At 43.5% G+C, this 13,742-nt stretch overlaps 1 protein-coding gene across 1 annotated transcript in view; it reads left to right on the top strand.

The window, feature by feature from the left end:
* LOC106609096 (synapsin-3) overlaps positions 1-13,742 on the top strand; it is a 111,699-nt gene that overhangs the window by 66,843 nt on the left and 31,114 nt on the right. The gene's annotated exons all lie outside the window — the stretch shown is intronic.

Raw genomic sequence — 13,742 nt, forward strand, 5'->3', positions numbered from 1 at the left:
GACTCCCAATCACGGTCGGATGTGATACAGCCTGGATTTGAACCAGGGACTGTAGTGATGCCCATATGAGCCTGATGTAATGTTTCATACATACAAGGATAATTTATTTATTATAATTAATGGAAAACTTGTCACTTATTTGTTTTTGTTGTTATTACCATGTTTTGTTAATTTTAACAATGAAACAGCAACATGTACAAATTAGGTTTCCTTTGGGTGTATCAGAAAGACATGGTTTGGTGGTTTTTCCAGGCTCACCACTAAATGCCCATTTATGTTCAGTGAACTTCTGTAGCATTTTCTGGTCAGTGATCAAAGCTCAATTCTAGGCAGTAATGAACTCCATTTGTTTACACCATACCTTTTCATATTGTCCAAAAAAACTTGGCCTCTAGACAGTTTTGCACCTGTTGTATAAAATTGTATGCTTATGAATACACCTCTGTGAGAACCACAGAACCCTTTTATACCTTTGAAAAGACATTCCAAATCACTTCTGTGTATTGGCATTAGTCTCACAACCAGCCTCATTTTCAAAACTTCTCATGCTGAAGTTGAGAGAGCGAGAACAGTGTTATTCAATTGACCCAGTGTGTGCGCTGGTAAAATCCTTCACGCTGGCTACAATCTCTAGAATTAGACAAATTTAAGTTTAATCAGTTTTTTCTCGCCTCTGTTTTTATGTAATGGTTCAGGAACCTGAGTGGAGATATCGCTGTGTGTGGAGGCTGATCTGTGGAGAGTTATATAACAAAGCCAGAGTAATCCCAGGCTAATGAACTATGACCCTATAGCCCCTCTCATGAAAACCTTTTAGAACGCTTTCTGTTAACCTCAATAGGAACAGGCCCAGCAGGCAAGGCTGGTGGAAATGACGTCATTACAATAAGCTAACAACTCAGAACTGGTGAAGTATGTTTATTTTTTTTTTTTTCTTTCTTTAGGTTATGTGGCCCACAAAGACATACACTGTAGCACACACACCACTTGTATATTGCATGCAGTAGGCCTTTGTCTGTCTGTTTTCATTTAACAACAGTAAAGAACGTATTTGTTGGCAAAGTGTGTCTGTCATACGCAGATCATGTTATGACTGTACAATAAGGGGCACACAGCAAATAAATATTCAATTTATTATTTCAGAATTATACAGTTTCCTGATCACTATTTCCTATATAATTAACCTGTTTGTTCAGGAGGGCATGTACAGTATGTATACTCTGGAAATTCTTGGTATCCTTCCTCTAAACCAAGAGGGGGGGGGCACTTCAATCCAGCCCGCGAGACATTACATTTCTTTTATTTATTTTTTTACTATAAAAAAAAAAGATATATCTATATACACTACCGTTCAAAAGTTTGGGGTCACTTAGAAATGTCCTTGTTTTTGAAAGAAAAGCACATCGGTCTCAATGTCAACAGTGAAGATGCGACTCCGGGATGCAGGCCTTCTAGGCAGAGTTGCAAAGAAAAAGCCATATCTCAGACTGGCCAAGAAAAATAAAGTTCTTTGTTTCTGGCCATTTTAAGCCTGTAATCGAACCCACAAATGCTGATGCTCCAGATACTCAACTTGTCTAAACAAGGCCAGTTTTATTGCTTCTTTAATCAGAGCAACAGTTTTCAGCTGTGCTAACATAATTGGAAAAGGGTTTTCTAATGATCAGTTAGCCTTTTAAAATGATCAACTTGGATTAGCTAACACAATGTGCCATTGGAACACAGGAGTGATGGTTGCTGATAATGGGCCTCTGTACGCCTATGTTGATATTCCATAAAAAATCATCCGTTTCCAGCTACAGTAGTCATTTACAACATTAACAATGTCTACACTGTATTTCTGATCAATTTGATGTGACCCCAAACTTTTGAACGGTAGTGTATATAGATATATTTTTTTACACCTTTTTTCTCCCCAATTTCGTGGCATCCAATTGGTAGTTTATAGTCTTGTCCCATCGCTGCAACTCCCGTACGAACTCGGGAGAGGCGACGGTCGAGAGCCGTGTATCCTCTGAAACACGACCCAGCCAAGCCACACTGCTTCTTGATACAATGCCCGCTTAACCCGGAAGCCAGCCGCACCAATGTGTCGGAGGAAACACCGTACACCTGGCGACCGTGTTAGCGTGCATTTGCCTGCCTCGCCACAGGAGTCGCTAGAGCGCAATGGGACTAGGAAATCTCGACCTACCAAACCCTCTCTTAACCCGGACGACGCTGGGCTAATTGTGCGCCGCCTCATGGGTCTCCCAGTCACGGCCAGCTGTGACACAGCCTGGGATCGAACCCGGGTCAGTAGTGACGCCTCAAGCACTGCAATGTAGTGCCTTAGACCTCTGCGCCACTCGGGAGGCCCCCGCAAATTGATCTTAACAAACAATTGGTCCCCCCAAAAATGCGTCTCTCCGTTGAATTTCAAAATCCCGACGTGGCCCTTGAGCCAAAATGTTTGCCCACCCCTGCTCTAGACAGTCATGCACAGCTTGTTTATTTATAACTTTGGAATAGAATCAGATGACCACAGCTAAAGTCCAGTTTTATCGGATACATTTTTTTAATATGCAGATGGGATGGCATGTCAGAACTTCATGGTGAGCATCCAAAAAAAACAAGAGCTATGCAAGGCCATTGTTAACCATTAATAACATAACCTCTGAGCCATTGTGTCAGGTTGGAACATGAAGGAGTCATCATATTTGTTGCATTCCTTGTCGGGTCAGAGATTGGAGACTTATTAGTTTTCTCGGGGGGGGTGACGTTTATAATTTTCTTTTAACTGAGCTTCTCACCTGGATCAGGGTGGTGTCCACCATTTCCGTCTGATATCCCTGAGGATTCTTCAAACAAATACTCCAATAACCACATTACGTCTTTGTTTATTTCACCATGGCCTCGATTTAAGCCTTTGTCTAACATTTCTGACGTCACTTTATATAAAAAGATTGTGACAAAAGAGAATGGCATGGGGAGGGAGGCGCAGCCATGCATGCTCTCTTTGGGATATCACTCATGACGTTTCCGTATGACCCCATCTGTCCTTTATACAAAAAACGCCATAGGACCTTCTGGAAATGTTGTCCTAATTAGGCCAACATACTGTAAGCATAATGCAGGTGCACAATCTCATCTCTAAAAATCTATGTATAGAAAAAGTGCGTGTTATTTAGTGCGAGCTGCCCAGCCAGCCTTCGGGGAGCCTGGGAAGGCATTGTGCGCTAAGAGGTGTTTGAAGGCTCTATGTGTGGTTCTGTAATGACAAAAGGGACCAGGCGGTGAAATACCTTTTTCATGCGACTGTCAAGCCGTTAAATAGACACAGGAAGAGGCAAAAGTGTAAAAGAGAGCAGCGCCGAGAGAGGATCTCCGGGGGATCGCATCCAAACATGCATGACTCACTGGGGTTCCTGCCTGTTGGTCCTCCTACGCTACTCCCTCTCCTCCATGCCATAGTGCTTAAGTGGGACATGGCCCCCTTTTTGCTTTACTGCTGTTTATTTTAAAAGAACCTGTAAAATACTACAGTACATGAGATGAGCAATGTGCATCGTGTAAGGTAGTAAAACCAATGAAGGTTGACAACGCTGAAGTTTACACTACCTTCCATCCCCCTAACCAAACACAATGGCCTGAGTGAATTCACTTAGGCTAACTCACCCACATATAGTGGCTTTAGACATTGGTAGACATTTCCACTGCTTGCCAAACAGGCCTGTGAGACTAATAGAGGGTAAGTGAGAGATTATTTAATTGAAACTTCCTGGACGTCTGGTCCTGCAGGTCAAACAAACACCCCATTCAGCCAACTGGTGTCGGACTTCATTTGTGAGTGAAGATAATAGGTGTTGGGCTTCAATCTTTAATCTTGTCACCCAGAATCAAATGTCATGCTGGCAGGCTACTCTATGCCACGGAAGACTACATAATCTTAAATGATATAGTCGTTGTCAGTTTTTTTGCAGTATAAAAGGAAGCCACTTCTTGTGTGATAAAGTCAAAGCATTCTATCTCTGATCTGTCAGCACAATGTGATGCCGATTGTTTAAATGATTGTGAAGCTACCCTAGGATCTACTTCCTGTCCTCTAGGAGGTCAACTAGGAAACCTGGAAGCATTATCGTGAGCCGGAATCGTTTTCATCTCCGTATTTATCAGCAGCTCATTCATCTACACCGCTTTTTAAAACACTTCATCTTCAAAGCAAGATGTCACAGACAGCTCCTTAGCTTTTGATGGTGATACCCATTCTATCTCAATGGTGAAACCACTGTCCGTTCACTGTTCCCATTAGCTAACAGTGAGATTATGGCTATCAGTTCATGTTCAATGGAGACCTTTGACTACTAGGGAAGGGAAACGCGTCCCTGACCTGTGCTCTCCATCTCACTCACAATGGGACTCCCGCTCCCAGCAGGTAAAGTATGACGAACGGTCACTGACTTCCGACACACTAGGGCCAAGTAACAACCCCAGTGCTTCACTGCTCTGTGCCAGAGTCCCTCTTCCCTCCCTTGCATACTGTACAGTACAATTTTGGTGTACCGTCAAACCGTCAGTCAGAGAAACCCCCAAAATGTCTGTTGCATTACGCCATGAGACACCGCCACAGCAGTTGGGATACACAGGACGCATGACAGTATGGAAATAGCTCCTTAGAATTCCAGGAGGCTGAGGGAATGCAGGGTAGTCACGGTAACAGGCACTCCTATGCTGAGCACAGTAAAAATGACATTTCTATTTACTTTGGTCATATAAGGCTGTCTCATTGACTGACCACTGAAAGGCCTGGGCTGTTAGACATTTAGGTTTATGTGCTGTCAAACTAGACGATAAACCCGGTAACTGTACACTGTTTTATGAGTAACTGGAATCGCTGTCATTGGGTGTTTTTATATTGTTGACTAGCCTTCTCATCCTTGCAACATGCCAGGGACACTAAAGGGGAAGGAAAGGGGATACCTAGTCAGTTGCGTAACTGAATACGTTCAACCGAAATGTGTGTTCCGCATTTAATCCAACCCCTCTGAATCAGAGAGGTGCGGGGAGCTGCCTGGGGATCAGTTGTTGGGGGTTAACTGCCTTGCTCAAGGGCAGAACAGCAGATTTTCCCTCCTTGCCGGCATGGGGATTCGAACCAGCGACCTTTCGGTTACTGGCTCAACGCTCTTAATCGCCAGGCTACCTGCTATCTCCAACCAGTGTGTTATTGTACTGGTAATGCACTGTGCTCCTATGCATTCATTGGCATCTAGTTCTAGTAGGATTCCACTGGCAGTTTAAAATGGGCCAGTACGTGTGTTTCCTCTTGCTTAACCAGCAGTCCTTCCCAGAAACAGTTAAGGTGAGTGGGAGGAGGAGGGGGGCTTAGCTAATCGGTGAAGATGGACTGGAGACCAGTGATTCATGGGTAGGGAGGTTGGAGGGCCGTTGATTCACCGGATGTAGACGTCACACTGCGTGGCGACAACCATATGTCTGAGGGAATTGTGGGAACCTACATATAGACATGATTTCACAGGAATATCCCTATTAGGTGCTGTTTTCCCTATACGCATACCATAGCATGTGGTCACTATGATATCGCACTGTATGACTTAACGGTGTTAGTATCTGCCCACTACTATAATTACACTGAATGTGTTCACTACATTATGTTGCGTAGATAGAGGATGTTGTAGCTCTATGTATTGCATTTACAAGGACCCGTGGCTTACACGCCGCGGTAGCATTGAACCATTGTCAATGGTGATCTAAGCGGGTGTGGGGCTTACTGTGGCCGGTGAGTTATGGAGTACTGTCCTTTATCCATCAGCATGCTGTCACTGTGCATGGCTCATCCTCTGCTCCCCCTCTGGTCGTGGCGAACCAGGCCAGACCACGGCCCGTTGGGTGTGTGGACCGCGGTGTTACCGGACAAACTGCTGTGTGAGGTACCGCTGCTCACCCAAAGTCCAGATTTACAGCACCACAGGAGAACCTGCACAAACGTTTATCCACAGCATCATGGGAACATTGTGCTGTTTCACACTAATGTCCTCAAATTGATAGTGATGTTTGGGAACTGAGGGTGACTAGGTCATTTTAGAGAGAGAATATGTCATAGACCTTTTTAGAGTTTCGCTAAATGTTTAGTCTCACCATTACAATGGAACAGTGTTTTTGTTTTATTCCTTCAACTGGTCATAAAGTGGCTGTAAGTGTTGTATATATTTGGTGAATTGGTGGCTGTAAATTCAGTTTTAAAGCAAAGTATTAGACTTGGTTGTGTATAAAGGACAGTATACAAAGTGCAGATTGTGAGAAAGCAGCTTGAGATTGCTTTTCCCTAACCCAATAATGATAAATGTTTTCTTTAGAGACAGGGCGTATAGGCACAATGAGAAGACTCCCTCAATTTATTGCTTTACTGGACATGAAGCAATATACTCAAACCACACTCAAAACCCTCACACCACACTTGCAATTCCTTGTAGCACCCCATTGTCCCTGAGTGACTCCCTGTCACTTCTCCTTAGACAGTATGCCCTATCCAGCCCATCCTGGGTAAAAAGAGGCCAGGCGAACCCGGCCACTCTTCTACTCAGATGTTCTCTAGACAAACCGTTTCCTTTGCCATGCTAAACGGAGCCCTTTTCCAGGTGAGGAAGTAGAGCAGCCCTGGGCTATGAGGATGGAGCTGCCAGGCCAGGGTTTGGTCTGAGTGAGACATCAAAAGCGAGTTGGCCAGCTGCCCGGGACTCATTCTACGGTAGAAGTTGGCGCTCTCGTTCCCTTCTGCCGGTATAAATAGAGCCGGGGTGTGCCGCATCCAGCTGTTCCAAAATATTTTTTTCCCCCCTTGATGTTCCCTTCCCTCTCTTTCTTCCTCTGTACTGGGGCCTCATTGAAAGCAGTGGCTGTGCTGAGATTTGGGCTCTGGCTTTGTGTAGTCTGCAGAAGATTCCTCTCTTTTGCCAAAAGGAGCTGCCTGTTCCTTCTATTGTTTTCCTCAGGTGTGCGGTAGAGTAAGAGCCAACATCTACATGCATGCACTCCCTTGTGTATGATCACATGTACTTGGCAATAAATCTTGTGAAATACAGTATAGGTCAGAGGGTAGAGCTAATATTGCACAAAATGACCATAACCTTTGATGGCTTATGTACAGTGTCTTTGGAAAGTATTCAGACCCTTGACGTTTTCCACATTTTGTTACATTACTGCCTTATTCTAAAATGGATTACATTTAAAAAAAAATCCTCAGCAATCTATACACATTACTCCATAATGACAAAGCGAAAACAGGTTTTTAGAAATAAAAACATAAATACCTTATTTACCTAAGTATTCAGCCCCTTTGCTATGAGACTCAAAATTGAGCTCAGGTGCATCCTTTTCCATTGATCATTCTTGAGATGTTTCTACAACTTGATTGGAGTCCACCTATGGTAAATTTGATTGACTGGACATGATTTGGAAAGGCACACACCTGTCTATATAAGGTATATAACCCACCATTGACACTGCATGTCAGAGCAAAAACCAAGCCATGAGGTCGAAGGAATTGTCCGTAGAGCTCCGAGACAGGACTGTCAAGGCACAGATCTGGGGAAGGGTAACAAAAATATTCTTCAGCATTAGTCCCCAAGAACACAGTGGCCTCCATCATTCTTAGGTGGAACAAGTTTGGAACCACCAAGACTCTTCCTAGAGCTGGCCGCCCGGCCAAACTGAGCAATCGGGGGAGAAGGGCTTTGGTCAGGAAGGTGACCAAGAACCTGGTCACTCTGACAGAGCTCTAGAATTCCTCTGTGGAAATGGCAGGACCTTCCAGAAGGACAACCATATCTCAAGTGGCGCAGCGGTCTAAGGCACTGCATCTGTGCTAGAGGCGTCACTACAGACCCTGGTTCGATTCCAGGCTGTATCACAACTGGCCGTGATTGAGAGTCCCATAGGGCGGAGCACAATTGGCCCAGCGTCGTTAGGGTTTGGCGTGTGTAGGCCATCATTGTAAATAAGAATTTGTTCTTAACTGACTTGCCTAGTTAAATACAATTAAAATCTCTGCAGCACTCCTCCAATCAGGCCTTTATGGTAGAGTGGCCAGACAGAAACCACTCCTCAGTAAAAGGCACATGACAGCCCGCTTGGAGTTAGCCAAAAGGCACCTAAAAACTCCCAGACCATGAGAAACAAGATTATCTGGTCTGATGAAACCAAGATTGAACTCTTTGGCCTGAATGTCAAGCGTTACATCTGGAGGAAACCTGGCACCATCCCTACGGTGAAGCATGGTGGTGGCAGCATTATGCTGTGGGATGTTTTTCAGCAGCAGGGACTGGGAGACTAGTCAGAATCGAGGCAAAGATGAAGTACAGAGAGATCCTTGATGAAAACCTGCTCCAGATCGCTCAGGACCTCAGACTGGGGGCGAAGGTTCACCTTCCAACAGGACAAGGAGCCTAAGCACACAGCCAAGACAATGCAGGAGTGGCTTCAGAGACAAGTCTCTGAATGTTCTTGAGTGGCCCAGCAAGAGCCTGGACTTGAGGCCGATTTAGTATCTCAGCGCAGCGACGCTCCCCATCCAACCTGACAGAGCTTGAGAGGATCTGCAGAGAAGAATGGGAGAAATACAGGTGTGCCAAGCTTGTAGCGTCGTACCCAAGAAGAATCTATACTGTAATCGCTGCTAAAATGTTCTTCAACAAAGTACTGAATGAAGGGTCTGAATACTTACGTAAATTGAATATTTCAGTTTTTTGTATAAATTAGCAGAAATTTCAAAAACAGTTTTTGCTTTGTCGTTATGGGGTATTGTGTGTAGATTGATCAGGGGGACAAACGATTTTAATAAATTAAGGCTGTAGCGTAACAAAATGTGGAAAAAGTCAATGGGTCTGAATACTTTCTGAAGGCACTGTATATCAATCATATTTTCATGCTTGTTGAAGCTCTAAATCTTGCCCCACGCTTCCTCAAGTGAGCATTAGCACGATTGGTAACAACAACGTTATCAATTCAGGAGAGTACTCTCACCCTTCCCTTAGGCTTATCTCACACCGCCTTAGGTGCTAATAACCTTGTAATGGACCTTCCATGTTATCAGGCTATATCATGCTGTGTATGTTATTCACACAGTAATGTAGGTTGAACATTTAAGTGATAATCAACAACGCATGTACAGTACGACTTTCAGCTCAGTGAATCTATGGCAGTTGATCGATGCCATGAATCACCCAATTGGTTCAATGTTTATTTTTCGATTGTCTTACATTATCTAAACTCATTTAATTCAGCCCACACCATTTATACTGTAGTTATGCTCGCAAATACAATACTTACTAAATTGTAGTAAGTTGAGGACCTACAGTGGAGGACCTACGGGCAGAGTCCCAACCTGAAAACGGTCTTTCTTCATTCGTCGGCTTTCCCATTGAACTCTGAGTGGCGGACTGCTACGTCTGAGTGGCCACTCAGTGGTGGATTTCCCAACAGCCCTTCTCTTCCTGTTCGATAAATCTCCAGAGGCAACACCAATCTACTACATCCACTGAGTGTCCTGGGACTCCTGGCTGTCAGAACAACTCTCTCGTTTCCCTTCTAGCTGGGGGGATTCTTGACTCTATGGTCTGTACTTCCTCATCCGGACAGATGTTAATAGAGAAGGAAACCGTCACTTTCCAGAGGCCTATAGAACGCCACAGTATTGGCACCTGTTCTATGTTCCGGCCTTGTTTCATTTGCTTAGCCCACTTTCTTTCTTCTCTCCTTATTTGTTAATCCATTGGGCCACTTTAGGGTTTTGGCTCTGAATATGGATTTCACTTTTACAGTGTATTAGTCCTAGAGGGAATGGTGCTTTTAAGGGCAGGGTGTGGGGGGTTCAAAACCATTTCCTTTGCTCCTCATTTAGGCCTTCACTATAACACACTTCCCAGTTCTCTTACGCGCCACTACAACTAAATTGTTTTGTTGTTCTGTGACTGTAGTCCCCTCATTGATCAGTGTTTTGGAGGGATACTTGAGTATTTCAATTTGGCTGTCCTATCACATCTTAACCCTGTTTGCAAAAGTGGATAATTTACTGTTACCAACTGTTTTTAAGGCCTACTTCTGACTTTCAATTAAACTTTCTAAACCCTCTCAGTGCAAATTGCCTGTTGAACCCCATTTTTAAATTGAGTAAACAAAGTTTGTGGTACCAGTCGTCTGTTCTATCAGCAACCAGGACCTCAACCATCTGCTCCAAACTCCCGTTGCCAAATTGACTTTTGGAATGTTTATTTTTGCCCATCGCCTCATTAGCATATTGTATAAATGAAAAACCCATCAGAGCTGTGCAAAGACAAACGCCCAGCAATCTGTCATGTAATGTGTTTATGGGCTTGCATGAAATTGGGAAAGTCGTTCAAATTGTTCAACTTCTGGACAAGGCTCATAAAAAAAAACGTTTTACTTTTACTTTGCAAAAACTTTTACTGCAATTTCTAAACATCATAAATCAATCAAAACATGAGAAATCAACAACTGCATCACAACAAGAGGTATGAGTAATTACATAAACTGTCAAGTTGTGTACATGAAACTGATGGGAGGTATCAGGAAACTGATGCGAAAATTGGTTGTATGCCAATTCCTCGTCCAAACTATCTGTTGAAGATCTTTCGGGCAGAAACATAATGTTTTGAACTAGAACTCCAATAAAGGCGACATTTTCTGCTATCAAACAATCTTTTCTCTATGTATGCCTCTGAGGGCCAATGACCAGAGGTTCACAGCTTTCCTGATCCCAGGATCGAGTGACTTTTCTGGGTGTAATTGCATACATTGTCTCCTTACTTATGCAGACGCTTTTTCAAAGACCCAGTGTATTGTAGCCTAACCCTGGAAAATGGGAATGTGACATTTTTCCCTTTTAGACAGAGAGGAATGCCCTGCAGCACTGATCGTTTTTGCAGGACTGGCGCTGCCAAAGGCCCCGTCTGTCCCATTTATGTTGGTTCTCACTTTTTTTCAAATGTAGAAGCCAGCTGAAATGTAGCTAGGTTAGTGAATTGATTAGCACTAACAGCCCTGCTGCATGACACTTACTGAACTAGGGATGGAAGTCTGTCTGTTTTCCAGACAGATGTTTCCCTCATGGAAACACACTCCGATCAGGATGGATCCCAATGGAAGCCAGATGACCCTGAATTCCATGACAATAATTATCATGCCCCATTAGCAGTCTAACGGCTTACGATGTGATACACTGAGCATCCGACGTATAGTTTGGTGGCTCGTCAGTAGCACAAGGCTTACCATTACTGTAAATGCAATTTAAACGGTGTGTCGTCTGGTCTCTCGCTTTCTTCTGGGAACAGTGTGTCATGCCAGTGTCACGTTGAGAGAGGTGTGTTATGTCTACGACTTAATTCAGTTATTTTCTGGAAGTACAACTACAAAGGCCGTGGCACGTTTATCTTGTGTAGTGACTTGGCTATGATGAAGTTTGCTTACAAAGAAGTTCAAAGTGTACATGTGGGTCTGAAGATGGCAACGATAGATGGTTGGCTCTAGGTTAAGAGTGTTTTCTTGATTCCCAAACTCTTGTGCATTTACCACACCAAGCACAATCAAAGACCTCAGAGAAACCACTGAATAACCGGATGAACAAGAGGATGTTCTGACAGTCTGGTTTGGAATATGTAGTTATTCATCCATTCACTCGCCTGTTAAAATTTCTATGGAAAATATTAATCCTCAACTTCCAGATTTGATCTTGATTTTGTAAAAGTTTCATCAATCCACAGAACACTGTTTCAAGTTACTACAGCACATGCATATATAGTACGGGAATAGTTCTGAGGTTTTGCAATGCTGATTTCAAAGGGGCAGATCAAATCCACTCAGGCCAGGTGTGTGATTACAGTCAGTTATTTGTGTGTTCTTCGTTTGTCTCTCAAGGCCAAGTTAATCTTTGAGCAGGGTTTTATGTGAACAGGCTGATCTTTTTGAACAGCGGCCTGGGTCAGGGTCCCCCTGCTCTCCTCCTCTCCTTGTCTGCTTAAGTATTTTTGCTGCTGTCCGCTTCCTTGATGTGGCAGCTTTGAACGGCCATCATAAAAATTAGGAGATCATACATATGCGGGGATGGATGCACCATGTGTTGCGTTGGATAATTGATGCGCCCCCTCAGAATGACTCTACCCCCTCGAATCAGAGCTTGATAGGTACGTATTTACAATGTACATCTAAGTACTTATCCATCTGGCCACTCTCCTAGCTAATGTTATGGAGAATGTGTTTTGTTTGACCTTTCACCCGCTCTCTTAAATCGCCTTTTTGTCTAGCCGCTCATTGTTTTATTAATTGCCAACCAACATCTGAAGTTTTACGATAAATGTTTTACAGTACCACTGTAACATTGTACATTATTAGACCCAGATCTCTACTTCACAAGGATCCTTGGGCAATTATAATGGTCAAATAACTTTTTAGGTCCCTCCATTATAACTGTGGTGATTCACTAAGGATGGCTATTTGGGCACAGATGTTACGTGACAATTAGCCTCGTCCAACATGATGGCACCTGCAAAGGCGTGGTCGTTGGATGACTCATGTCCCCTCTCAGTTCAAAGTGCTGCCCTTTAGTTTGTGGAAAATTCCATGGGTCCAATAGACTGGTGCAAAAAACAAATATTCAATGTTTTATCTATTTGTCTGCATGACAACGACCCAACGTTCCACTGAGCTCAACTTTATAATTGAGTGAGGGGAGTGGGGAGGATTTAAGAATGTGACACAGAGGTGTTTGGAGGTTAGGGAAGTGTGATTCATGACAGCCTTCGGCCCTAAATGATCCACTTGTCTGACTTTCACACACACACAAAAAAAAGAAAAAATGTATGTATGTATGTATGTGTGTGTGTGTTTTGGCCCGAAGGATGGGCTTCCCTGAAGTATGTGCCAGACCTGGTCGTCTGGTGCGTTACTGTAAATGACGGCAACCTCATGTTGTGAAACCAAACCTAGACTGGTGAAATCACTGGCCATATAATTAGATTTTTTTTGTGTGTGTTTTCTCAATTACTTGACCATACTGAACATGTTGTTAATGGTTTTCGGGTGGGAACAAGAAAGGCAAGTACAGTAATTCATGCAGCTGTGAGAAAACAAAAGCTGAGACAAATGAAAATGTACCCGTCTGAAAGCTCATAAGCACGTCTCAGTCTGAGATGGGTTTTATGCCAGGTTTAGTGCCCAGACGTATTTGATCTTCCTTCTGATGTTCCGTGCTGCCAGTGTAACCTCATTTAGATAGGATGTGGTCTCTTCCCTACACCGTGTCTCCCGTCATTGCCATATTGATGGGAATGACTGGGAGATTTGCAGATTACACATCCAGACAGAGCTGGCGGCCACAAATCTACCTGCCCAAAACCTCCTCTGTCATTTTAGGACAAGCCCCCACAGGGAAACCACTGTCCTCAGTCATTCTCATACACATGTTATATCCGGTGTCTCCCTGCTACATAGCTCACATGTACCGAATACAAAATAATTCAGCTTGCGTCTGAGGCTTAGTGAATGTGCTTTTCTCTGGCATTGATGGAGATTTTCCATTTAAAAAATGGAAATGCCTACCAAAAAGGGAGCTACCTACCATAAATGATCAGGAACTGTTCATCGGTAGGTAGCTTATTCTTCAGAATTTAAATGATGATTTGAGAGGTACATTGGAGTCCATTTGTCTTTCTATGAGCCAATGTGTTTCA

The sequence above is a fragment of the Salmo salar genome, chromosome ssa07 (genome assembly GCF_905237065.1).
Source record: "Salmo salar chromosome ssa07, Ssal_v3.1, whole genome shotgun sequence".
Taxonomy (NCBI): domain Eukaryota; kingdom Metazoa; phylum Chordata; class Actinopteri; order Salmoniformes; family Salmonidae; genus Salmo; species Salmo salar.